The following is a 26,225-nucleotide window of genomic DNA, read 5'->3' on the forward strand; positions in this document are numbered from 1 at the left end:
AGTTCCCTCTGATTTTACAGCCTGGCATCCTCATGAAGCTTTCCTCGCTCACGGTCAGGTTACCAGCCTGGGTTAGAGCTGCAATGAGCTGCCGACAGAAGCGTCACTGCGCCCCAGAGATGAAGTACACAAAAAAAATGCAATTTTGGGGTCGTTCCCCCTGCAATGAAGAGCTCACAACCACCCATCTGCTTTTTTGAAGCCTTGTTTCTCAAAATCAGTTGTTTTCAATCCTGAAAAATGGGAGCGATGAACACCACCATTTGTGTAACCTTTACCGTTCTAAAACAAGTGGGGAAGGGCGGATTATTTGCCAGCAGCGATGCGGGTGTGTCTTCTGGATGGTTAGCGCGCCGACAGACAGGTTGGACTTTCAGTCTCATGTTACATTCCACTGAAACCAGCCTTCCGAAACTCACAATTAATTTAAGATTCAGTAACGAACCCTGCTGCGTTTCCTTCAGCTCCTTTCTGGATGTCGGCTTCATGGAAGTTTGGGTTTAGCGTTTGGGCAAACTCAGAGCTACCCCGCCCTGCGGCAGAGACTGGGGCATCGGTAAAAGTCAGGTGGCTGAGCAAGGACCAACCCTGATGGAAGGTACAGAAACGTGGTGAAGCCTTTCCCCTGTTCTGATCCTGTTTGTAGCCTGGGGACCCCCTTGCCCCCACTTTCAGACAAGCAACGGACAGGTTCGCACTGCAGTCTTGGCGTTGGCTCAAGGGTCCTGGGTCTTCTACTGCGTATTTGTTCATCAGTATTTAAGCTTCTGGGGTAATTAAGAACAAATATTTGTTCTAATTCTTTAATAAATTATGGATTTATTTTAATAAATAATCTAACTGTAGATGAGTAAATCTTAAACCACCTGGAAGTGGACCACTTGCGTGGGTGCCTGCGCACCAACCCCGGTCCCTCCCGATGGAGCATCATTCTCCATCGCCCTCCGGACGGTGCCATGGATTGCCAGCAGCTGCCGAGTTCAACCCTTTGCTTCTACCGGGAGAGTCCCAGAGCCTCACTGTCTGCCCCGCAGCCCTGCCCTCCCCAGCCTTACCCCTCACTCTTACAGCCACGCTCTGAACCCCATCCCCTGGGCAAGGACCGCCCTGCCAGCAAGTTTGCCCTGGAAGCAGTCCCGTTTTCTGGCTATTAGGACTCGCCAATATTTTACAGCACTTTACAAAGAGAGGTCTGACACCGGGTGAGCGCGGTGGGTTTCCTCGTAATGCTCTGTTTAACTGGTTGTTTCCAGATTATGTTGGGTTTCCATTTGCTACATGTCCATTTCCAAAGGAATGCCTGCAGCTACCATCTCTAAGCGTGTCACGGGCTGAGGCTGGGCCAGCCACTAATGAATGACAGACGCTCTCTATTAACCCCTCTCCCCTCCCAAAAGGGAGAAGGATGGAGAACAAGGGAGAAGACTTTACGGTTTGGAAAAGAAAACTAAAACAGCTTTAATGGAACAGTAACAATAAAAATATGAGAATAAGGAAATAATGAAATATGTACAATATGTACAAATATATACAACACCAATACTGAACCCAACTCCCCCCACCCTGATGACGATATGTTCCCACCACACTGCAGGGCTGGCACTGGGGCAGTCCCAGGCTGGACGGGCAGCAGACAGGGACAGGATGCAGGAGCTGGACTCAGGCACTGGATTCAGGGATGCACGGATCGGGATCAACGACAGAAGAACAGACAGAGTCCTCCTCAGATGTCGGCCATCGAAGAAGAGAGATTGACCCTCATGATCCCTCAGCTTTACACTGACCATGACGTCTATGGGGTGGAACACTCTGTGGGTCAGGTTTGGGTCACCTGTCCGGTTCTCTCCTCCCTGCAGGGGCGACCTTTTTTGTGCTTGTGACCCTTTTCCCTCCCAGCACCCCAACACGGGTACAAGACTCAGCAGTGACCTTGGTCTCTACAAGAACAAGTACAAGCCAGGGCCTCTCTGCACCCCATTCCTTGGTACGGACTGTAACCATCAGGGATTGTCACTGCTGGAGCAGTCACTGTCTGGGAAAGCAGGCTGCTGTTTCAGACAGTGCCGTTAGTTAAAGGAGACTTGACTGAAAAGTTAAAGCACTAAACCAGAATTAGTTCTAGTTTAGCCCAAACCAGGACAAAGTGGCATTACAAGCGCAAACACCAGCTACAAGACACCCAGGATGCTGCTTCCCAAGCCCACATTCAGTCACTCCTGTGCTGGTTTTCCCCCCGATGCTGACCGTTCTTCCCATGGACTAGATTAATTAGCACTGATCATCTGTTGAATGATCTCTCTCCTCTGCTGCGAACAGAGAGGGCCTTGCAAGGGCTCCCTCCACACCGCCACATTGCAGAAACACAATGTGCAGGATGGTAATGAATGCGCTGATGGGACGGTGTCAGAACATCTGTTCTCCAGAGATTTGGCATGAACAAATGCTGCCATGTACAAGGTTTCATCGTCATTATAAAATGTCATTCAAGGGCTTACTTGGAGCAGCGTCAACATAATTATGACGTAATACAAAAATATGAAAAGAGAGGTATTAGTAGCTAGACGGAGAGCTTGTAATCTTTCAGCCTCCAAATGTAGTAAAAGTCAGTAAAATGCCTGTGATTTTGTACAAGTGTGAGGAAGACTGGAATCCGACTGACTGGGTGTGAGAAAAGCCCTTTTAGAAGTGCTTTTTTCAGTAAAAAGTGGAATCTGGAACCTTTCTATTTTTAAACTCTCCATAAAACAGAGTACATAGAGCCAATAACCTAAGAGATTAAGAATTCAGAGAAAAGTACCCCAAAAGGGAAATCACCACCACACAGACAAAACGTAGGTACCACGAGGAGGCTGAAACAGCATTAGGCAAACAGACAAAAGTTCACTGAAAAATAAGGCTCTGATTTTCCAGCAGTCATTAACACCAAGTTTTTGTGAGCAATCTTCCCCTCAATCCTAGCTAAAATTGGGGTTTCTAGCCTGGAAAGTAGCATTAACAGGAGCTGCAGGTGCCCAGGCACTTGAAGATCAGGTCTGTCGCCTGTGGTGACTAGTCTCGTACTCTGCTCTCCGACGGTTTGAGAGAGGACGGTAATACCTACAGTTGTAACAGCAACTCCGAGGGAGCAGCATAATTGATAGGGCTGAAGAGTGCAGGTAAGTAGAAGGATTGTGTTTATATCCCCGGCGCGAAACCCGGTGGGAACCGGGCTATCGCACACTGGCTGAAGTGCTCGAAAATTGCCACCGATTCCTTTTTGTGTCGAGTTCCTCAGAGATTTAGTTCGTTCCTTCATAGAATCCTACTTAATGCCTCCACAACTCATGTTTAACCATTATCACTAGCAATGCGCTCGTAAATGCTCCTTCCTTGACAGATTCCACGAACAGGAATCAAGGGGAGATGATGCCGCTGGTGCCTAATGCGAAGGAAGGAGCCCCAACGTTTCACAGCGTAGCCTGTGAAATCCCAACTCTTCCACACTTTTCCACCAGCCTGGTTAACAGAAGAAATTTGATATTTTTGTACCTTGAACTGACTAGCCTTCTTAGGCTTAGGAGAATAAATTAAAGTTGAGCCAAAGTATGCCTCAGCTGCAGCGATGGGCAGATTGATTTGCTTTCCATCTGGGAGATTAAATTCCACTGCCAAAAAAAAAATGGCACCAGCATAATTAGCTGTCAGTCAAGTTGCAAAGAGACAGACTATGTGGGATAATTGAAAGCCCTGCAGCTCCTCATTACATACTACAGTAGCCCTATTTGCAAATTTCCACCTTGAGGAGGTTCCCTGAACGTGGTCAGGATCGTACTTATTCCTCCTGGCACATTCTTCTGAAGTGAAACAGCAGTATTGTGCAGGGATGGATTAATTTTAAGTAACTTTCTCTTCACCAAAGTTGGTCATAATATATTTGTCAACAGCCCCTGACAGCTTCGCCACGCTTTAATTGCAAGCAAATCTAAACAGCTAGAAGGAAATGGGAGGTCTTCAACTCCAGTTATGCCCAGGAGACACCTTTATAGGCATAAAAATCACCTCCCTCCCTTTTTCTGTCTTTTCTCTCCACGCACTATCCCTCCCTCATGAATTCTCTTATTCAGCAAATTGTAATTCATAATGAACCTATCAGTATGCGACATTACAAATCTGTATGTTCCATAAAACAATATCAGCTCTTTTTTTTTTTTTTCCTCCCCCATTTCACGAGGCTGGAGCGTGCTTCAGTGCTTGCTGAGCGTACAGGAGAGTTTAGGCGAGACAAGTAGCTCTGCTGATCAGCCTAAGCCTCGCTGAAGGCTGTGGGGTTGTCTTGGCAGTGGGGCAAGAGGCAAAAAGGGCCCTAAGAGGAAAATACGTTACAGCTTTCCTCCGAAAACCATAGGGAATATGTAAAACAGATTTTTCGTCTCAGTGTAGTGGGGGCCAGCACCGACTGCAGTCTTCTTTTAGGAGATGTACTTTCTGTCGCTCTTCCCCAGTAACCTCCTTACCAATAAAACAAAGAGAATTAGGTCCATCACACTCGCCCATTCCCCAGTTTGTGACAAGAAACAATTGCTGCCAGCTCTGGCTGAACGCCTTGGCTGTCCTTCGCCCCCCAGGGAAGGAGGCGACGGGGCCACTTGCCTTGAGCTGGGCAGTTTCTGATCCCGTCTGCACTAATTGTGCTTTTAGGTATCCGAGGCGGGAGGGGATGGGGCAGATTTTGTGGGCTTCGCCTGCTTTTGGCAGCTTTGGAGTTCGCCAAACCAGAAAAGTTACTGCTTCCCACAGAAGAGGGAGCCAGTGTCACACCTCCCACACGGCTCCAAAACCTCTGAGCCAATAAAGCCCGGCCTAACGCACTAATAACTCTTCTTAAACCAGAGCTTTCATTATGAAGTGTAATTTATGTTCACCTTTAAGAGCACCACAAACCTGAGCCCTCTTACAGGCACAGATTTGCCTCTTGCCTCCCTGCAGCACTTCCTCGAAGCTGGGAGTGTTTTCAGACCTGACAGGATTCACTGGTGTGAACTGGGAGCCGAACTGGGAACAGAACAGGTGGGTCATAAAATGACGAAACCTGAAGTAACTCGCTCACCGCCGTGATGTGGGAGAAGACGGGCTTGGCACAAAAGAGCAAGACAGAAACTGCAGAAAATGGTGTGAAACTACTTCTGATTATTCAGGCTCCATCAGGAATATAAACATGCTAATCTGCTCCTACGTCTAGGGGGAGCAAGTCAGGGTTTAGTCCACAGCCAGGTCTGACGCTGGTTTATGCTCATGCCCGTTAGGAAAGAGAGAATTGCCCCTCTTGTCTGTGCACAATGCCCCTCTATGATTTATTAGACAGTCCTCCCTTTTTGCCTCAATTACTCACTTCAAAAGGGGGTGGAAATGGGACATTCCTAGCCCTAACACTAAATGCATGTAGTCAATAAAAAAGAAAAAACCCTGAAAAATGTTTAAAGGGAGAGTGCTTAAGTTATTGCAGCCCTTGGGAGCATTAATGTATGTGCCAACAAGTTACTGTATGTGGCTTTAACATGCTTATTTATTCTGCTGTGCAATAAAACTGTGTCTTAAATAGTGCCAAAACCTGTTTGCCATGGCAACCCCTCATCACACATGTGTTCCAGTAGTACTTACAAGCACCTTCTTCTAGAGAAATACACAGCAGGATGAATGGCTTGTGACCTTCGGGGCATCCTACAAAGTTTTAAGCACCCGAGTAAATATTACTTTGGACTGAAATATTTCTTCCAGGTATTTGTTTCTTCTTGAGTAACTCTTTAAGCAATGAAGCAAAGCCTGTTCCTTGCTCACTTCTCTCCAAGTGGAGCTCTAATGATTTGGACAAAGCATAGAACCTGGTTTTTACCTGGCAGGTCTCAGGTGCTGCCAGTTGGCTGGGGAAGCATGGTAGGAATCAGCTGCTCTGCTATAGTTTCAAGTGCACTGCAGCTGTTCCTGCTGTAATTAGTCATCCCGTGTACTGGCACAAGAAAATAGATGTTTTCCCTCCTCCCATCCGCACTAGATGTTTGCTCAGTCTAGCCACTGGCCTTTAAATCCAAGTGTGCACATGTCCCTCAAAGCCCCATAACACTACGGTGACACTCCGCAGTTCTGCAAGTGCCCAGCCCAGGAAAGAGACTGGTTCCATCTTCTTTTTCCCCCACTTAATTTACTGCTGCACCTTCACGAACCTGCAGAGAACAAGCTCATTTCCCACAGCGCAGGGAGTCACATCCACGGATCCCAGCAGCAAATCGCATGAAGTGGAGTTGCTAAACCATCCTCCAGCTACGGGACACTGCAGCGTGGGAATCCCTGTAGGAGCCCTTGGACTGCTCCCCTCTGAGCTGTCTGACCATGACATCTCATCTAGACACAGCACCAAACGGAGGACCAGTTCCACAACGTTTCCAGATACAAAGTCCCAGTGGCTCAACAAGCAAAGCCTGATTGATAGTGGCCACATTTTTTTTTTTTTTTTTTTAATTTTCATTGGTTCTTTGTTCTGCCAACGCATCTGTTGTGCGCGAGCAGCAGCGGCAGCAGGAGCAACCGGGCAGGTTCTGCCCAGGGAGTGGGGTTGCCTCCAGGAAGGCTTAACTGCCAGGAGTTCCCCCACCAGCCCTGCCCTCCTGCCTGCCTTCTCACCTACTTCCTTCTGTGGGGTTCGCTCTCCTTCCCTTCCCTTTTCATTTCAAAAAGCGTTATTTTCTGTTTCCCAAGCTCATCACAGGTCTGTACGCAGTGATATTGCACTGTCACTCCCCAGGTTCGGAGAGGGCAGGGCTGGGTCTGCAGCCCAGCACCCCACAAGCTCAGGTGGCCGAGGCCATCAGGTGTTGCTGGTGGAGCCTCCTGAGCAGCCGCTCACCAGCGGCTGCGAGGACCCCACACATCAGCACATCCTGAAAAGCCCTCTCAGCCTCCAAGGAGGGCTCCCAGGAGATCCCCACCGTCACTGGAGGCACCGCCTAAGTGGGACTCCATGCTTGGGACATCCCTGAGGAAATGCCTGCCTCACTGGACTCTACTACTAAATTTGCCAGGGGAAAAAATCGGAGGTATTACAGTCCTCTGGCATCACATCATGAAATTCTCCACAAGAAAGCTCAGTTTAATCCCGACAGAAAGATCTCCGAATATTATCAGCCTCTCCCAGGCCATGTGCTTTCCCTAGAGCTGACAAAACCCCCTCACTTCGCTGCCCGCCTAAATCCCTGGCCCAGGCCCTGCTGCAGACCACAGTGGGAGGGAGAGGGCTGGTCCCAGCAAGGCCCAGGGAACATTACCAGAAATGGTTGTGGAGACATTCCTTCTTATAACCAGGCCCAGGGAAAAGATCTCTCCAGCACTCAGGAGACAAATCCTAGAAAGCACCAAGAAACGGTTGTTTTAAAAACAAATAGATGTATATAAAGCAAGAAAAGAAAACAGTGTATTCTTAATGCTCCATTATTAACGGTGCTCAGGAAGGGATTTTCTGCTTTGCTGGAGCATGTAACAGGCTTAAATAAGAATCCCTAGCAGAATATAACGTTGTAATTATGCAGATAACATTTTGTTCGTGTAATGACAACATAAATGCTAACAAACTGCACTGGTTACCCATTTCTATAAATAACAGAGCTACCTCTCAGCTGCCACTTCAGTAAAGACCACAGGCGTGTCACCTTGACAAACTACGAACCATTTTGGACTCCAGGCATTTAACAGTGCTGTCCTGTTGTTTTTAAGGAGGTTTTCAGCTCCTGGTTCCTGGCACAATTCCTGAAGATGTTGTGCCAGGGGTGAACGCTGATTTCCTAGCCCCGTGCTATTAGTTAACCATTTCAAGACTAGCTCAGGTGCTTCCCTCTGGTGCTCAGTGAAGCCTGTAGAAAAAGAGTTATCCTGGGGACTGTTTTCAAACACTTCAGTGTTGCTCTTTACTTCCCCAAACAGCAGTATCTCTTCTAGAAAAACAGGTAGATGAAACATCCTGGGTTGGTTTGGGTTTTTTTTTTTTCTTTTTCTTTCTTTTCTCTGTGCCTGATCATGTTTGTCATCTCAGTAACCAACCTGGAATATAAATACAGCACTTGCACGTCTGCGAATGCAAGCGAGAAGACATAACTCAAAATTCCCGAGTGTACAGAAATCAGATGTAACAGCTCTGCACAGCGAGTGACTCCTCCCGGTAAACTGTGACCTGCTTCTGCGCTATTGCAGCAAGTGTGCGTTTTGCTGCGCTGGCGGTGGGATCGGTCCCTTCCACAGCACGTGTTGTAAACAGATGCGTTCCCTGCTGAAGAGCTGATTTTGGATCAATTCTCTACGAGACAAAATTTGTGCTGAAATGTCCTATTATGACCACTTCTGACATGTCTTACAGCTTCCTATATCCCAACTGGAAAACATCTTGATATTATACTGGTGTCATCCATTTCGAAGAACATATAAGGCTAAGTTTATTGAGCTGCAATTTTGCAGTGCATTTGCAAAATTCAGAAAATATGTTGATGTGTTATTCTTCCTAAAAGCAGGCGCTGAAAACACACACTGATCTACTTGTGCATGTGTTTACAATTATTTCTGTACATTACTGTGTCCAAATAGCTGTTAGAAAAATTTCCAAGCTAGTGTGTATATGTTTAGTTTTACTCAAATTCCCATAAATGCAGAAGAAATCTCTGCTGCCTAGAGACTTTTCAAAACGCAGTTTTAACTGGAATCAAGTATCATGAGTGATACCTATTACTGCATCCTACTCGCCTATTGCATTATAACTTGGAGGCATCGCAATATTTTGTGTCATTACATAGTGCTGGAGGCATGAAAACGCTCCAGGCTGATTAGCATGCTGAAATTTCTCACACTAAAGCACCTAATCCATCAGAAAGGACTGTTAGGTCTCGGCTGATCATTCATTTGTCTCATTGAAACCCTATGACTCCATTTTAAGAGCTTTTTTATAGACTCGTATAAAGGAGAAAGTGAACTTTTTAACATGTTTGCACTCCACTAAGTCAATACACATAAAAAGAAGTACAACTGGGGTTCCTACATGGATATATGGCCCAGAAGTGCTAAGCTGGTAAAGAGATACAGCTTCTAGTTAGCAAGAGGTTAACTTTTTTATTTCCTTTTCTTCACTTTGCTAACTTCTTCCTAGAAGCAAGAGACATCCAGGAATGTGACAGTAGGATGAGCCAGATCCCAGACTCTCCAGACAGATGTTGTACCCACTAACTTCATATGTGCATTTTTTTCCCCTAAATTATTCTCTTGAAATAGTCCATCTTGCTCTGGTTATTGTTTTCCTGTTGCTTATCTGTCCAAAACCAACAGCATTCAGCAGGATTCCCACAGCACTGTCATTCCTGTCTCTATAGGACCTTACTGTTCAAAGAAACATGCAACTTAACAAGTCGCCTCTGTCCCAGCAAGTTCTTGTTGAGGTACTTTGCCCAGTTACCTGGTAGGTTGCTCACAGAGCAGGGGTAAGGATGTATTTCTCCTCCGTGAAGGCCTGGTGCCCTTGGCCACCCTGCTGCCTGCATATCTAATGATGGTTCGTAAAGCACAGAGGAGCATTTGACCATCCCATCTACTGTGTTACAAAGCATCTTCTTCTCCCCAGCATCTCTGATACTTGTCCAGATCCTTCCCACATCAAGACAAAAAGCTGAGTCATGAGAGAATAAAATCAAGTTCTCTCCATTGGTGGTGTTGAAGGCACTTGGCTCCCCCGATGCCTGTGAGATGGTAAGAGGAATTCTGAGGAAGCAAGACAGAATCTCAGCAGCTGCAAGATGCAGCAAACAAAGGGAACATGTTTTTAAATAGAAACCAGCAGTACCAATACAGCTGTCAAATGTACTTTGCCCAAAATGTGAGTTTTTATTAAGCTCTGTAAAAGCTTCTAAATCTGAAACTTTAAAAGTGTTTTTCTGTTTAAAATGGCAGAGCTTTATTGAAAGCTAATGTTAAAGAGTTTTGCCAAGAGAATCACTGAGATGTAGATGTTTAAATGATAATTAATAACAGTATTCATCTTCAACAGTCTTTCAAAAACTGCCTGAAGGAGTACAATCGGGATCTCCCAGCCAGATGGCTAATGAAATCGCGTCAGTCAGCATTTCCCACAGATGATTACCTCCTTCATAGTCTGTAACTTCCAAAATGTCCACGTCACTGACAAAGTTTAAGAAAAAAGGTTTAATCCAAAGTTAATGACATTGGTACAGTACCATTGGTTGCTCAGTTTGCAGGAACCTGAGTGGCATTTGGGAAGTCAAGAAGTACAGAGAACCTTAAGGGACAGCCTGAGGCCATCATCTCAGGCCACATAAATCAACACAGTTCTTCCCTGTCTTTAGACAGGCTGAAGAACATTTTGCTTCCTAGAAGTCCAGAGCTGAGATGTGCAGCCAGGAGGTGGGGCCTGAGGAGATGTGGCAGCGCAGTCAAACAATGGGTTTGTCAAGAAGCATAATTTGGGCAGCAAAGGCAAAGAGGAAATCTCAGGACTTTAGTCAACCTTCATAACAGTTAATCCACCATCACTACAAGTAGTTCCTGGTGGTTCTTGTCGTCCACTGAAACCACAGGGCCAGGCTTTGTAGGGTGTCCAGCGGGTAGGAGAGAAAGGATCACGGAGAATCCGGCACAAGAAAGAAGCCTCCTCCATTTCCATCTTCCTCAGTAAAACACTAACCTCATCCACAAGCCAGTGGGAATCAGCCAAACACCTTCAGAGACTCCTTGGTGAGGACCTCTCTGGTACTGCCTTCATAAGCCAAATCGCTTCCTCGCCCCTGGGTACGTTTTAAGAAAATTCAGATAATAAAATCCAAGCCTTGAGCTGGTACATCCTACGAGTTCAAAGCATACAAGCTCCTCTTCTGCCTCTGGAAGCTTTGAGACATTGTGCTGTTTTCTGCGTGGTTTCTTCCAGCTCTTGTTCACACCTCATCATCCTCCCTTGGCTGTTGATAGCCCTGTGGAAACAAGCCTGAACTAAGCAGGGGTCCTAGGACTTCCCACAGCACACCTCGCCAAGCTTTCCTGCCACCTTCTCTTCTCCAGCCTTTCTATAACATTCTCCTTTTTCATCTAGGCACATTGGGGATCAGATGTGATCCCAACGTTAGAACAAGAGCATAATTTGGCCTTGACAAGGACCTGACTTTTGCCAGGACTGGTTGGAACCGTTCAAGACTGCAGAAGAACTGGGAAGCAGCAAAATATGAATAAACAGTGGGAGGAAGTCACAGAGAAATGAAAGAATGGATGATCAACAAGGACGAAAGAAAAAAACAAAGGAAAGTAGGAAAAAATAAAGAAGGAAAAATCTAGGGAGAAAGTGTACAGAGATTCAGAAAGACCAGTTATACTCAGAAAAAAAAAAAAGATAAACTCTTATGTCAGCTAACACAATCAAAAGAAAAGTTGTGAATTGTCTTGGATGGTGTTTCAGCTAAAACCTTCAAGTTGTTGATTTCTTTGTTTTCTTGAAAAGTATACACATTAGTCCAAGCCTTCTGAAGGGCTGTGAAAGTCACAGAATCCCCAGCCACCACCAAGCATCATCTTTTCCTAAAAAATACCATTCTAGGCCGTTGTTTATTTGACCAAAAAGTTGAGAACATTTAAACCAGAGGGAACCATAGGCTAGAGAAAATGCTTATTAAAAGCTGCCTCAAATTATACGTATAGTTTGATACTGTGTTTTTAAAGCTATATAAAAATAATTCCATTCTTTCAATAGAATTAGGTTATGCTGCCTGGCAAAACACCCTGGACAAAGGCAATGTTTCCATAGGGGAGACTTTCAAAATAAGGATGCAAAACCCACCAGCCATGATGATCCTCCTGGAAATGAGGGCAGATATTCATGCTGTCCTCTCCTTCCTGACACTGCAGTGAGAAACACCCTAGAAACACCTGGATTATTACCCTGAAATAAGAGTTCAAGGGAGGAGGTGCATCAAGGCAAGACGACATTGCAGCTGCTGGATCGAGATAGACATGTACACAGCAAGAGAAAAAACTGTTCACTGGTAAGCCTAAAATTGGAGGGAAACCAACTGCATTACCCTGCTCCACAGGTTTTGTGCAAGTAACTTATTATAATATACATAACTGTATTAAGAACATAACTGCCAATCGAAACAGCCCAGAGAATTAGGTACTTAAGTAGTTTGATAAACCTGGACATTAACTTCACAATGGCCACATTTCCATTTTGTAACACAGGAATACAAACACAACTCTGGCCTCACAGAAAAAAAAACAAACCCACCAACCACATCACTTATGCCCCTCTGCCTGCGGGAGGAAGACCTGGGAGCCACCAAACCCACCATTGAGCTACGCCAACCAGCAGAGAAGATTTCCAGTCATGGGCAAATTTGCTGGGGAAAATTAGAGGTGGGCAGTGCCCAGCCTTAGAAAGCGAATGACAGACATTGTGAGAGCAACAGCAACGCAGACTCCCAGTGCCTACCTGATCATGTTCAAACATCTTGAAATCACCTGACAGATATAAAAGGGGTTTGAGAGCATCGGCACGCAGAGCATGTTCTACAAGTCTGTATCCAGCTAAAGTCTTGCAGGAAAAAACTGTATCCATATAGTGCTGAACTGGCCTCATCAGCAGGGATTGAGGGAATCTTGAAGTAATTGCAAGCTTCTTATGTAACTGAAGATTTTTTTTTATTATTCCCTCTTTCCCCCACCCCCCCCCTCAAAAAAAAAAAAAAGGGGTTGGAAGCCTCTGCTTCCACAGGATCTGCAGACCCTTCCCAACAGCAGGCTAATCAGCTTTTGGCTCCAAACGATGTCAATAATAAAGGGACATCAAGGGTATTTGGGTGAATGAATAGAGGATGGCAAGCCACATGCAAGCGAAATGTTTAGGTGTTTCTGCTGTTACCCCAACTCCTAACGTGCTTTGGAAGACCTGGTGGAGCTTCAGTTACGATGGGCAATTCAGCAACAACCCGAAATATGCCACGTCCAAAATAAAATCTGTGCCACAACAAACGGTTAGCCAGCAAATACCACGTTTGCCCATGTGTTACGCGTTTGAACACATGGAGTAGCATAAAATGAGAATTTGAAATGCTTTAGAATTTAACTTTATTACCTCACTCAGTGCCTTGTTAACTAGACCTAATTTTAATCAGTCAACTGTCCTAATTTAGCAAAATTGTCTCCTAGGGGGTGGTGGGAACTCCATGTCACTGCCACATTACGTTTGTCCAAGGAGTAGCATTCCTGGAGTGCTTGTCATTCTAAATGGCTTTGTTTCAGAAACAACGGGTAGGATAATTTTATCCAGCCCTGATGACAGTCTTGCGATCCACTTTGCCATATTTCTCACAGCAAGAGGATTCTCAGAGATCCAGTTTTCTAAGCTGTTCATCTCAGCAAGATTACCATAACTCCGCTCCCATCTTGCAGAAAGGTCAAGAGAAAGCCATCCTGAAGACAGCTCTTGGGCCAAAATAGTGGGACCTTTCCACATTGGGACAGTTCATCAAAAGATCTCTAACTTCTCTTAACTCTAAATGGCAATGTTTTCAAACAGCTCTTCTCTTCCCCCTCCACCCCTTTTATTAAGGCAACCTGTTCCTTTTTAATTAAAAGAGCCAGTGCCCTCCTGAGAGATAAACAAAAGGGGGGCGGGGGGAAATCACAGCCAAGTGAACAGGATCCACTCTCTGATACGAGGTTTGTGCATGGTTAATGGATGTTGGGCATTAATATTTCTTACCCTTTTGTCTGTGTTCACTGTAATAGAAACCCCTGTCTAGACTGAGTGGCTACTACAAGTAATCCCAGTAATATCCAGTAAAATCACTCTGAAATGTGATAGCTATAGTTATCAAGGAGCACCAGGATTAACTTGATTGATTGAACAATGGACTTCTGGTTTTTAACATGATCTATATGTGTCCCAGAAAATCAAAAAATATACATATGGTTGTAAACCCTTCAGTGCAGGGCAACTTATCATAGCCTGTAAATGTACTGACACACCCTAAAAGGAGAGAGATTAGGGCTGCTCCAAAGTGAAAGGATAAATGGCAATGGCCATAAAGAAATACTTTCACTTAACCCGCTTCTGCAAGGACAGGACACATCAACCTCTCTACTGGCAGCCAGTGAACAAACAATACACATAATTTTTCCTTAAAAGTCCTTTCCTGAAAATACATCACAAATGAAGATTCTTGCATTAAGCCCAACTAAGAGAGCCATCTTCTCTTCCCAGAGCGGCCTCTGGGGTATCTCAGTAAATAACTGTTCCATTAGACAAGAAGAACTAGGTTCTACCAAAAGGCATGAAATTACATTGAATGCATTCACTGAATTTAAGTGAGTGGTAAAACTTCCAGGCCCAGGTGTAGAGCATCACCCTCTTCTGCTAGGAGCACGTGATGGCTTTCTTATGGACCTGGGTGTGCGCATCCAATACCTTCGCTTTGAGCTGAGATAATCTGTGGTGTGCATGGCTAATCCTTCTGAAGGCCAATTCACATCAGTGAATAATTAATTAGTCAGAGGTATAAGACCTGGAACCAGAACTCCTGCGTTCATTTCCAGCTCTGCTTGTAGTCCCCTTTAGGAACTTGATCAAACCTTTGAGTTCTTTGTATGGACTGGTATGGGTTTAGAAATGAGAAAACTGCTTCTGAGTAGCACAATGGAGGTAATGTTCAATAGCTACATGCATGGTTATGTAGAAGATGAACTATGAAAGTAGCAAGCTTTAGAAGAGTTACTCAGTAAATCAGTTTCATCTAAGGAATCAGTCCATAAAGAGCTGAATTTTATCTCTAGAGTTCATAACCAGTTCCCACTAAATTGGAAGGGAACTCTCTTGACTCTGCAGCAACACCCAGCTATATGAAAGGGGGGAAACCCCAAATATATCATTACTAAGAGTTTTAGTACAGTGATGTTCCCTTTAGGAATGGCTTTTGGAATTGCCTGTCAGGGAGGTAGGCTCTTTTACCCATCTCTGGTGTACTGATAGACAACAAAGGAACAGAAAACCACTAACCCTAGCAAATTCTTCTGATGTTCAGGTTATTTCTGCCCCAATTATGCAAGGGCACAAGCTATTCCATCACTAAATTTTCAAGCTCTGTCTTGTGCTGCAGCCAAGAGGCAAGTTTCCTTCCCAAGCATCTCTGCCTTCCCTTTATAATACACCTGTGAATCACATTGCCTTTGGTTCCTGCATTAAAATGGCAGAACAGGTGGTTCAGGTTTGTTTGAAAAAACAATTGAAAGAGCTCTCACTATATTGCTAATTGTTAAGTAGCTCACACTTACTCACCTGGGACTAGTCTGCTGCAACAAGGCTGCATGTTCCCTTTGTTTCTGTAAGTAATCCAATTTGAGCAGGAAAGGGAGCTCCACAGAAAGTCACTCGCTCTTTTTTATTATTATTTTTATGGTAGAAACATTTTTATTTCTGGAAGTGGGGGCTGTACCCAGTGCCCAGCTTTCCTCAAATGCTGACCAAATCCAACATTTAAAATGAGCAAGAGGTGAATGATTTAAATCACTTCCACCCCACCAGCTGCTATGGAGCTGTGACAATTTCTTAGGTAAAGACATGGCCCGTGTCTAGCAAAACGTGCTCAAAGAGCTCGCTGTGCTGACCTGACACTGAACCTTTCACTGAGGCATTCTCAGTGCAGGAAAATATTTATATTATTACAGCCCTGCAGAACTCATCCCAGTCCGGGCGCTCAGATTAAGACCAAATGTGTTGAGCTTGCATTAGGTAAAGTTATGAGAGATCTGCATTTGGGATTTTATCTAACCCCTTTTGTAGAAGCTCGGGACGCTGAAAAGGCACAAAATAAAAGAATTGCCATCATAATAGTGCTCATGGTGTCCTGCAGGTTCTGTTGGGGGCGTCGTAAAGGGGATAGCCCTCTCTTGTGTCAAAATCAGTTTTCAAAGGGTTGTGTAACACAAGTCTCCCTGAACCCTAAGAAATTCCTTTTACAAGGAAATTCATGAGGCTCCTCCTTCGAGGCTTGGCTTACGTCAGTTACCTGCCCATCCCAGGGCCTGCAGAGGTCTCTAGGCCTTGCTCAGTAACAGCACTAACCAGCTCAATGCCAAGAGGGAGGTGGAGGAGGGAACCTCTCCCAGCCAAAACTGGAACGATGTCAAGCTGTGGAGAGTTCATAGCGGACGGGTGTCTCTAGCCATAACCCAGATCTGATCTGGGGAATCCTGAAATATGACAGAAGGGACCATCTGACCTGTACTGAGACCTGGGTCTGAGGTGCACAGTAAGACACCAGTGAAGCAGACTCACATGTTTCTGATTTTCACTGCATTAATAGCTATTTCAATAGCAGTGAAAGAGCTGAAATCTCCTGGGATTAGACATTGATGAAACCGTTAAACAGTTTTCTCACCAAAATTTCTAAGTAATCCATGTTCTCATGGTAACAGCAAAATCCCTGTTAAAATATAGTTGCAAATATCCTGTTTCTTTTTATTGCTGAGCTGATATATCAGACCTGGGATATGAGATATATGATATTTCCATTACAACCATAATGTCTCCTTGGGACCTATATGGTGTCACTGTGTGTTACCAGACTTCAAGAGCAATCCTGAATACAAGGATTTTATTTACTAAAATGTCACATATACCAGGTCCCGATCCATCGATGTAATACAAAGAAAATGAAAACTAATGAAAAGTAAAAGCTAATTCAAATATTTTAAAGCCCAAATGTAAATTTCAAACTTAGAAAGTGGAGTAGGGAAAACCAGAGGAAAAAAGTGTAAAATCTAAAGTTCTTTTATCTGAACATGATCAGGAGAGAAATGCCAAATAAATAGCATGAGGTTTTATTAGTGTCTCTGGGCTTGTTTCTGAAACTGTGTGAAAGGAACCTTTATAAAAGTGGCATTATTTGAAGACGCCCCCCAGTTCTCACACAATTTTCCGAAAGCGTGACGATATATCACTAATACAGAAACTGAGATCTGCCACAGGATTATCTATCCGATCTACTTGGGAGTAGCTTGAGAGGCAACGAAGGGTGGTGAGATGCAGATGTTATCAATTAGCCAGAGAAGTTAACAAAACAACTTCAAACCGCAACAGTTGTTCCAGCTGAGAAGTCTGAAGTTTGAAGTGGGTATTTAGCTGTTGCTGTGTGCTCGCTTCTTTTGTATGCGCTGATAGGAAGCCAGTCAGACCACAGCTGTGAAATCCCAGCTTTGGGAACCAGATCCTCTCCATCAGATCCAAGGGGCAGGAGGCAAGACTTGCATTGCAAAGGATGCCCGGTCCTGAGGCAAAAATCACAGCTAAAACGCAACAGGTCTTGTAAAATAGTTATTGATAAACAAAGAGAAGGATGAAGAAAAGCAAACCCACTTCTGTCTGTGGCAAAACCAGCAGTGGCACAAAAGTTACGTGAGTTGCTATTAAAAGGAATTCCTCCAAATCATGACAAATAAGGCGAACGTGTGGGAAAGGATGATTAAGCCTAGAAATGGAGAGGAAATTTGCTTGTTCTGTGCCCTGAAATGCCAGCACTTGAGTGAGGTGCAGTTGCACAAGAGTATGTGGGTTTTTGCAAACACTCCTTCATCTTTAGACTACGCTGAATCCTCAGCACCATCCGTTGATCACTGGCTAGAACCGCTGAACTATGGCAGAAGGAAAATCAGGGATTTGTGTGTGCTACTGACAAACGACAGCAGATGTCCAGAGCACAGGAAAGACTAAAGACCTTCCTTCCCCCAGGGCAGGTGCAGGACTCCCAGCTCCTGTCTCTCTGTGGCTTATTTAGTGCAGCCTCTGACCATCCCAGCAGGCCCCTTACGTCCAACTAAACTGGTGTTGAAAGCCAGCCTGGAGATGCACCCAGGGGACTACCGCGAGTGTGCTTTCAGCCACTGAAGGCACTCAGGTTCAAGAGCAGCCCAAGGATGCTGTAGGACAAGGACAACAAAGCTGGTGAGGGGTCAGGAAACCAAGGCTTATGAGGAGCGCCTGAGGGAACCAGGGTTGTTTAGCCTAGTGGAGAGGAGGCTGAGAGGAGACCTTGTTGCTCCCTACCACTACCCAAAAGGAAGATGTGGTGAGGCCAGTGCTGGTCTCTTCTCCCAAGTAGCTAATGGCAGGACAAGAGGAAATGGCCTCAAGCTGCGCCAGGGGAGATTTAGATCGAATATTAGGAAAACATTCTTCACTGAAAGAGTGGTTAGACATCGGAACAGCCTGCCCAGGGAGATGGTGGAGTCACCATCCCTGAAGGTGTTCACAAGACGTATAGACGTGGTGCTTAGGGCCATGGTTCAGCAGTGGGCTTGGTAGAGTTAGGATAATGGTTGGACCTGATGATCTTAAAGGTCTTTTCCAACCAAAACGATTCTGTGATTCTATAAGGGCAGCGCCTAAAGCCTGCGGGTACAAGCAGAGCCTGTGGTGCTTTCTGTGGAGCCTACGTGAGCTGAGCAGAAGCTGCTTATCACCTCTGTGAGTAAAATTCATCCAGACAGCACATGCTGAGCTACTTCTACAAAAGTCAAAGGAGAGCCTAGTGAACAAGGGAGCTCAAGATAAAGACAGCTTGCCTGCAAAGGCACAATATCTTGATTGTGACAAGGTTCCTGGTGATGTTCATGGCCTCAAATCATGGGTGGGGGACAGAAACACACGTCGGTGTTCAACCAACAAGGCTCTTTGGTGTCAAGCCCACAATGCAGAGCAAACCAGGGAGAGACTGTGGGTTACATGGTTGGAAGCATTAGGAAACCAGAAGAACCAAGGATAGCTGAGTAATTGTACTTATCACAGTTAATTAAAGAAACAGTGTGCTTCAGAAGAGTGCAGCCAGGGGCTTATAAGCCAAAACATGGTGTGGAGGGTGTGTGTTGGCATGGTTTAGAAGAAATAACAGCAAGAAATACTACATTCTGTGATGCTGAAGTGACAAGAGAGAAACGATAAAATGTTGCTGTACCTGCAGTTTGTCAGTGAGCTCTACAACGTGCCGAGAGCAAAAGGGAGCGAAAGGGTTTGTTTCTCTGCCTTGGAGCAAAGAGCCGTCCCTTTTCTACCATGAGCCCTGCACGACATGGCCACTAGCCCAGAGCTGCTGGGATCCGTGGTGTGTCATTTGGATTGCATCTGCTGTAGCCTTGTCTAAGGTAAAACACTGACTTCATTGAGTTCATCGGCAAGTGGTTGCACCAGCGTGCAAGCGGTTTGGACAAGGTCTGAGCCATGCAGCGGTGGCACCTGACGCACCAGGCCTTGCATAAATAGGGCTGAGAAAGGCCTCCTGGGCTGCCGAGCCACGTCTCCTGCTATCACAGGCACCATGTCATATAATCCCCTTCATAAACACAGCAGCAGCTGTGGGAGAAAAGCCTGGAATGGCTAAGGATGCCGAATGTGAGGTGTTACGGGGTCCTGAGTCAGGGGGATTTGGACTATGCAAAAAATGCAGCTTTGTGCTGTTTAGAGGAGCGACACAGTTTTTTGTTAATGAAGCTGGAAAGTCACATACCCAGGGAAACACCCAAGATCTTAATTATGCCAGAGAGGCATCAGGGTAATGCAGTACTTGCTTTCTACTTCTGGCCTTGAGTTTAGAGAATTATTTTCTTCTGTTTCAACATTTGGTTGAGCGCAACATGCCAGCAGGAGAGAAAAAAAAACACACTGGTTTCCATTCCTGCAAGTACTGTGTCTGTTTTAAATCACGAGAGAAGGAGACTTCTAATGAGACTGATTCATATAATGATGTATTTTACAAGCTATTCTCAGCAGATTCACTGTAATATGTCATTCTTTATGTACCATGAGAGATACATGAGCACACGAGCTCACGAAGGGTGGGGAAGTCTCTGAAAAACTGACCAGTTTTTCACCTCCTGTGCCAGAGAAGGAAAGAAAGAATTGGAAGTTCACATAGACGATTGCTTCCAAACCTTCCAGGCCCCAGGTCAGCTGTGAACTCCACTCCAATAAATATGAACATTACAAGACTCGTGTCTTAAAACTTATTTCCAAGGAAGTGTCTCATTTTATTGCTACACGAATAAGAGACTCTAAGGTAATATTTACTTTGTTTTACATTTCATAAAAAAAAAAAGAAGACTGTAATTTCATGGAGGCTCTAACAGAAATTCCTCTTTCCATCCAAGCGGAAGAAATCATGTTCAGGACCTTTCCCTGAGGGCTTGAGGAAAGCACATTAACATGGCAACTCCCACTTTGCTTTATTTGTGAGTTACTCTTGCAGGAGAATGAGGCGGGAATTGAGAGATGCTATAACCGGACTAACTGGCCAAAGCCTGTGACATTAAGGGGTAGGCAAGGATGTTGAGAGGATAATCCCAAAGATGCAGCTCTCCAGCTGACGAAAATCAGAAGAGCCAGATAATCACTGAGAGAGATCCCCACCTAGAAATGAGGTAATTGCAGGGGCTTTAAGTAAAAGGGTGCAGTAGTTTGCCAGTTCTGCCTATCCCCCCTGTCATTGCTGACTTTCCCAGCACTGTCTTTGAAGATGCTGGAGGAGGGGCCGAGGCCCGTTTAATGAAGTGAAAGGATGAGCGGGAGGCCTGTCCAGAACAGCAGTGGAAAGAGAAAAGATATACACAGCGAGCCCCGTGCATGGGGAAACCAGAGCTGCAGCCTGTTCCAGACGCAGGAGCCGCTGAAGCCCGCAGATCCCTCCAGGAAATCTCCACGCTGCGCCCCAAAGAGTTTTGGCCAGGTGGGAGAGTGAGTCACTTCCGAGGCCGCGCCGGCGCCCGGCTCTGCTGCCCGCCCGCCTGCCCGCCAGCACGGACCAGCCTGGCAGCGCCTGGCCCCTGGGACCGCTCGCCGAAGGACGGTGCAGGCGTCTGACCGGTGAGTCCCACCTGGCCTGGGCTTTCCAAACCCAACGGCACGGTCGCAGGTCTTTTCCGTGCGTCTCCTCGCAAGCCCCGTGCCTCCTGCGTCGAAGGGGCCCTGCTTTAGCCTTCTTCTCACCGCCAGTGTAGCAACCTGATTTCTGGCAAGGGGAGCTGGCTGCCGTTCCCTCGCTGGGCTGCCAATATACCTCCTCTTTCTGGCCCAAGGGGCCACCAGAGAGCGATACAGGTTGTTGCCAACTCCGTCTGCCTGGGAACAAGGGACCCAGCTTGGAGCCCAAGCCCAGATCTTTGCACTTGCCTGCTGCTAGCCCACAGACCAGCCCTTCTGGATTTCTTAGAGGCAGGCTGCCCTTACTTACTAATATTCTTAATTTTTTGTGGCCTTATCGGTGACTTAGTCATAACACCAGGGTCAGCCACCAGCTGCTGCCTATTCCCACGGTATAACCTGCCCTCTTCACTGTCTTTCCTTAAATGTAATGCGTGGTGCATTTGTGTCTGGTACTTGCTCTTGTTTCTGCAATTGAAATTTTATCCGTTCATGGAGTGCCCGAAATTCTGCAGAGACACTTGGCCTGAATACTCTTTTCATTGTTGAAAGCCAATACTGCTTTAACAGATGCAGTAAAATTGTGAGAATCTAAAGTTCACTTTTCTGCTTTAACTACCACAGATGAAAGAAGCCTACTCCACACAGCTGAATGCCTTTCTTGCTTGCTGGCACATTAGCTTTAAAGGTGTTCTGGTAGTTTTGAGTCCTCTGTGTTGCCTAAGTGCTTTTGTCCAGATCCTCAGATGGAGTAGATGGATGCAGCTTTGCTGCAGTCAGCAGAGCTATGCTGATTTATACCACCAGGCATACTTTTTTTACATGTAGATATCCTTAGAAAGTAATCACCAGGCTCCCTCAAGCTGATTCCACATGACTTGCAACTGCAGTTTCAAAAGCAATTCCTTCAAGTTCCTGAAGCTTCGGCACCCCTCGCAGCGTGTTCCCACACTGCGTAGGCGTCTGTCCAGGGTATAAAGGAATCCAGACCAACACCAGTGGCAAACTCCCATCCTCCACTCGAAGTACCCTTCCTCCTTAGGCATGCTTGACTGTGTAATTATTGTATTGCCTGGCACAATTTCAAACATTTCATGACACAGAAATCTCCAGATCAAGCTGTCAAATTATTTTCATTGCAGTAATTTAAAAAATAAAAAACCTGTCATTTCTTCACCTCTGGGAAACAAAAAGCCGAAGCATTAGCTGTGCACACTGTCTAAACCAAATGTCTTTAGATTCTCTTTCAATATCATTTCTTCCCTGTGAGTTAGACCAGTGCAGATCAGTTCCCTTCTGTGTTTGCAGCAACTAAACACCCTGTGGAGATGTTAGGCTCTGTTTAGTGTACAGAACTCACAGTCCTGAGTTACGCGGCTATCTCCATTCAGCAACACAGCGCCTCTGTTCTCTGCCGACCTCGCAGGTTTGTCACCATTTGAAAACAATTATTTTCCTCTGACTTGGCATTTTTGGCTTCTACCCAACTCCTTGTGGGCACTTTGGGATTTATAGTTAGAGCCCCTCAAAGGAACAGTTATCTTGAAAGTTGAAACTATATCCAAAAGGCTAAAATGTATCTTTCAGCTGAGTGTGGTTTTCCCTGCTAGAATTGCTTCATATGGATCTAGACAATCCATTTTCCTGCAGTGAAGTGGTTGCAGGAATGCCTAAGGACTGGGGCAGAGGGAAAAGGATGATTGTCTCTTTCCACCAGGGACTTTAAAATAGCTGTACAGTTTACTTCCCTTTTGAGCTGCTTTACATAGCGGACAAATGTGAATCAGATCTTCTAGCTGGGATAACTTCTTATGAAGAAATAATGTAGAATAAAGTCATTTGGCTGGTAAGCAAAGCTAATAAAGAGAAGGAGAGAGGAAGATCCAAGAATTATGGCCAGACCCAGCTCCCACTGAAGTGGTTAGCTCCCAAAGGAGTTGTCCTTAGACACCTAAACACAAAGATCCTGACTCTAGCAGCCTGTCTTCCACCATGCACCATGAGGCTGCATCGCCAACGGAGTTTAGCACAACATCACCTCAGCCATACCTGCCCTCCAGACTCTGAGTTGGGATCTTGACATCCCTGTATGCTGTACAGTGATCAAAATGATTGTGTGTAATCCAAACGGGCATCTGGATCCCAACTTTCCTGGCTAGTGTTTAGCTCTAGGGAAGCCCAAGCAAGACCCTAATTTTGAACAGGGGGAACTGTGTGTGTAGCAGAAGTGAGATTCCAGGCTTGGTATTGGCACCATTTCCCTAGCTGAAACTTTCCAGGCCTTGGTTTCAAAGGTGACTGTCTGATAGAAGAAAATAGAAATAAAACAAATGCTGTTGAGGTGTTTAGCCTGCAGTTAGCTCTTATTCATTGCAGGCAAGACATCTTTGAATTACTCTTCACAAACACACTAGCAACAACAAAATCTAAAAAAAAATAATAAATCCATGGTTTTGGTGTAAAGAACTTCTCTTCTTTCCTGGGGTTAGAACTCTAGCACCTCATGCTGTTCTCACTTTTTATAACTGTGGAAGGAAAGATGTTAAGCTAGATTTGCAATTTGTGCTTTGATCACTAGCTATGTCATACAAGAGGACATGCCAAGTGCAACTTTCTACGGTCTTCTTAGCAAACACCCTTCTACAGATCACAGGAAGATCTGGACGTCAGTCTGGCACATTTCAGACTGGCTGGTTTCTGTAGCTAAGAAAACTAAAAAGGAGCAGTGCCACTAGCAGCACTTCTGGAAATGTTTGATACCCCAGCCTTGTTCATGGTGCAGTCAACTGGAGTGGCCTTGGTCATGAGTCCAAGCAATGCTCCAACTCTCATTTCTGTCCCCTATCATGACCCACTCATTGAATGGGAGATTTAGTCATCTTCCAAGCCTGGTTTCTGCACTTGCAGTACCTTCCTGAAGCGCAACCTGTTACCTGCTTGTTAGTAAAACATGTAAATGACTATGGTAAAAAGAAGGGAATGCGTGCAAGCAAAATGTCCATAATTTTTGATAATGACTTTAGCACAAGTCAGATGAACTGAATGATCAGAGTGATTTGTGTCATTGTTCTGATGGTGAGGGTCAGGCGTGGCCTGGAGTGGCAATGCCACTTGGCCAAAGAGAGTAACAGGAAACCTGCACAAGCTCATGCATAGACAAAGAATTGGGTACGTACAGCATCATTTCCAACAGAACAAAACAAATTAGTATCCACGCTGGGTCTAAAAAGGATTTTCAAGGCTCTGCCATTGAATGAGTCTATTCACTTGGAATCAAATGAGACTTTTCTCTTTCCATTCACAATAATATAACATCCTTGTAGCTATTACAGCAGAAGTAATATATCAAGCTCACCTCTAAATAGGTATTTAACAGTCTATATTACATTACAACAGGTGGACCAGAGGAAGAAAGCCAGCACTACTGGACAATAAGCTTCATGCTGCTTGCCAGCTGTCCATGGACTGCGATCTGGGAAAATACTCACTTAGGAAAATTGATGAGAGACAGGACATGGACGTGATATAAGTTGACACCTCTGCCTTCTGCAGAGCAGTCAGACTTACACAAGCAGACACATCAAACGGAATTGAGCCTGACTGTTTTACAGAGCAGCATCCTGCACCAATGTTGGCTTCGGCCGTGCTTCATCCTGCAGAATAATTCCTGGCATTTCCTTTGACTATTTCTCAAGGGATCGATGCCTGAATGATCTCACTGGAAGGCCCTTCTCACAGGACATGCCATCCTGCCAGGACTCTGCTTTGACTCATGCCAGTGCTACCTGCATGCACTGATCCGTTGGGAGCATCTGCCATTCCTCGGGATTCCTTTCCCACCTGAGACACCATCATTAAGAACTGTTAGCAAACGCTGTGCATAAGTGGTTAAATCTGTTTCCTTAAAGAAAAGTGAAACCACAAGCAGGATAAGAGGGTCAGCGGAAAATTCCTAACACCTGGAATCCAACGCACTTTAGAATAAAATATGATAAATTTGCCTAGTGAGTGACAGCAGCACTTGGTAGGAATGCAGTTGCGAAGCACACCATTTATCAAAGCTGTGCTTTGCCTCACAGCTTTATCGGGCAGATTTCTTTGCATCACCATCTGAAAAGCTCAACAAAAATGCACGGTTAGGTCTTACCTGCCTTCGCCCACCATGCAGTCCCTTGACTTGCACTGGATTCCTGACACTCTCACCCCTTGCAGACAAGAGCTCCGTTCAGCACAAGTTTTAGGTGATATTCAGACTGCTTTCGACACCCAGAGCGCTTAATTCTTCAGGCTGTCTGGAATATATTGGCATCAATGGTGAATAATCCCTCCCAAGTCATCACATCAGGCCTGTTTTAGTAAATCTTTCCACTTATTAAGAACAAATTTAAACAGCCCAAATATGCTTATTTTTGTAAGGAGTCCTTTAAAAATAGTTTGTGAATTTATGAGCCAGCATACACTGCAAAAATACAATAAAAAGAAAAAAAGTCAGTGACACATTTTAGCCCAGTTTAAACTGTTAGCCAAATCCTCCCATCTTGTACAAAGCAAACGAGACATTTTGCACAAAAGCAGCCAGCAAAGTCCTGCTGGGGTTAGGATGTTCTTTCTAAGCGCAGGGCAACACTGTCTGCTTCATTAGCCCGTGGCTGAGCTGGTATCCACAGTCCTGAACAGGCAGACAGGGTTTAGAGAGGTACATGTGCAGACCCAGTGACTCCACACCTCCGGAGGAGGGGAGGAGGTCTCCCCTGGACCCAGCTGAACACACGAGGCTCTTGCATGAGCTCCCTGTGCCCTTGTTACTCACACCCATGCCCAGGAGAAGCTGCCCTGACTCAGAGCAGCAGTTACAAAATAGAGTCCCAGAAACCCTGGTGTATTGGTGTATCCCCTGCTGTAGGTTTGGCAAGTTCACATCTGAAATGTTGCCGGGCGCTAAAGGGGTCTTAAAGAAGTCGGGGGACCAGGTGCTTGGAGCAACCTGCAGGCTGCTCATGGCAGACCCAGTGAGCAGGGCTCGTGACCACGCTCTGTATGCCCAGGTCTTAGTCGAGCAGTGGAGCCAGAACACTGCAATACTGTCTAGGAGATATCAGCAGAACTCAGGAGAGTTGCTGTAAAATCTTAGTGACTTGGAGCTTTATTTAACCGAAAGCCAGACTTCCTTCAGAAGCAGACTCACCACTTCCCTCAGGCCAGTGCAGGTGCAAAGACACTGGCCACTGGCTGGTGAGGGGACCTCGCCCTCTCTTCA

Source organism: Leptosomus discolor, chromosome 10 (genome assembly GCF_034619465.1).
Source record: "Leptosomus discolor isolate bLepDis1 chromosome 10, bLepDis1.hap2, whole genome shotgun sequence".
In the NCBI taxonomy this organism is placed as follows: Eukaryota; Metazoa; Chordata; class Aves; order Leptosomiformes; family Leptosomidae; genus Leptosomus; species Leptosomus discolor.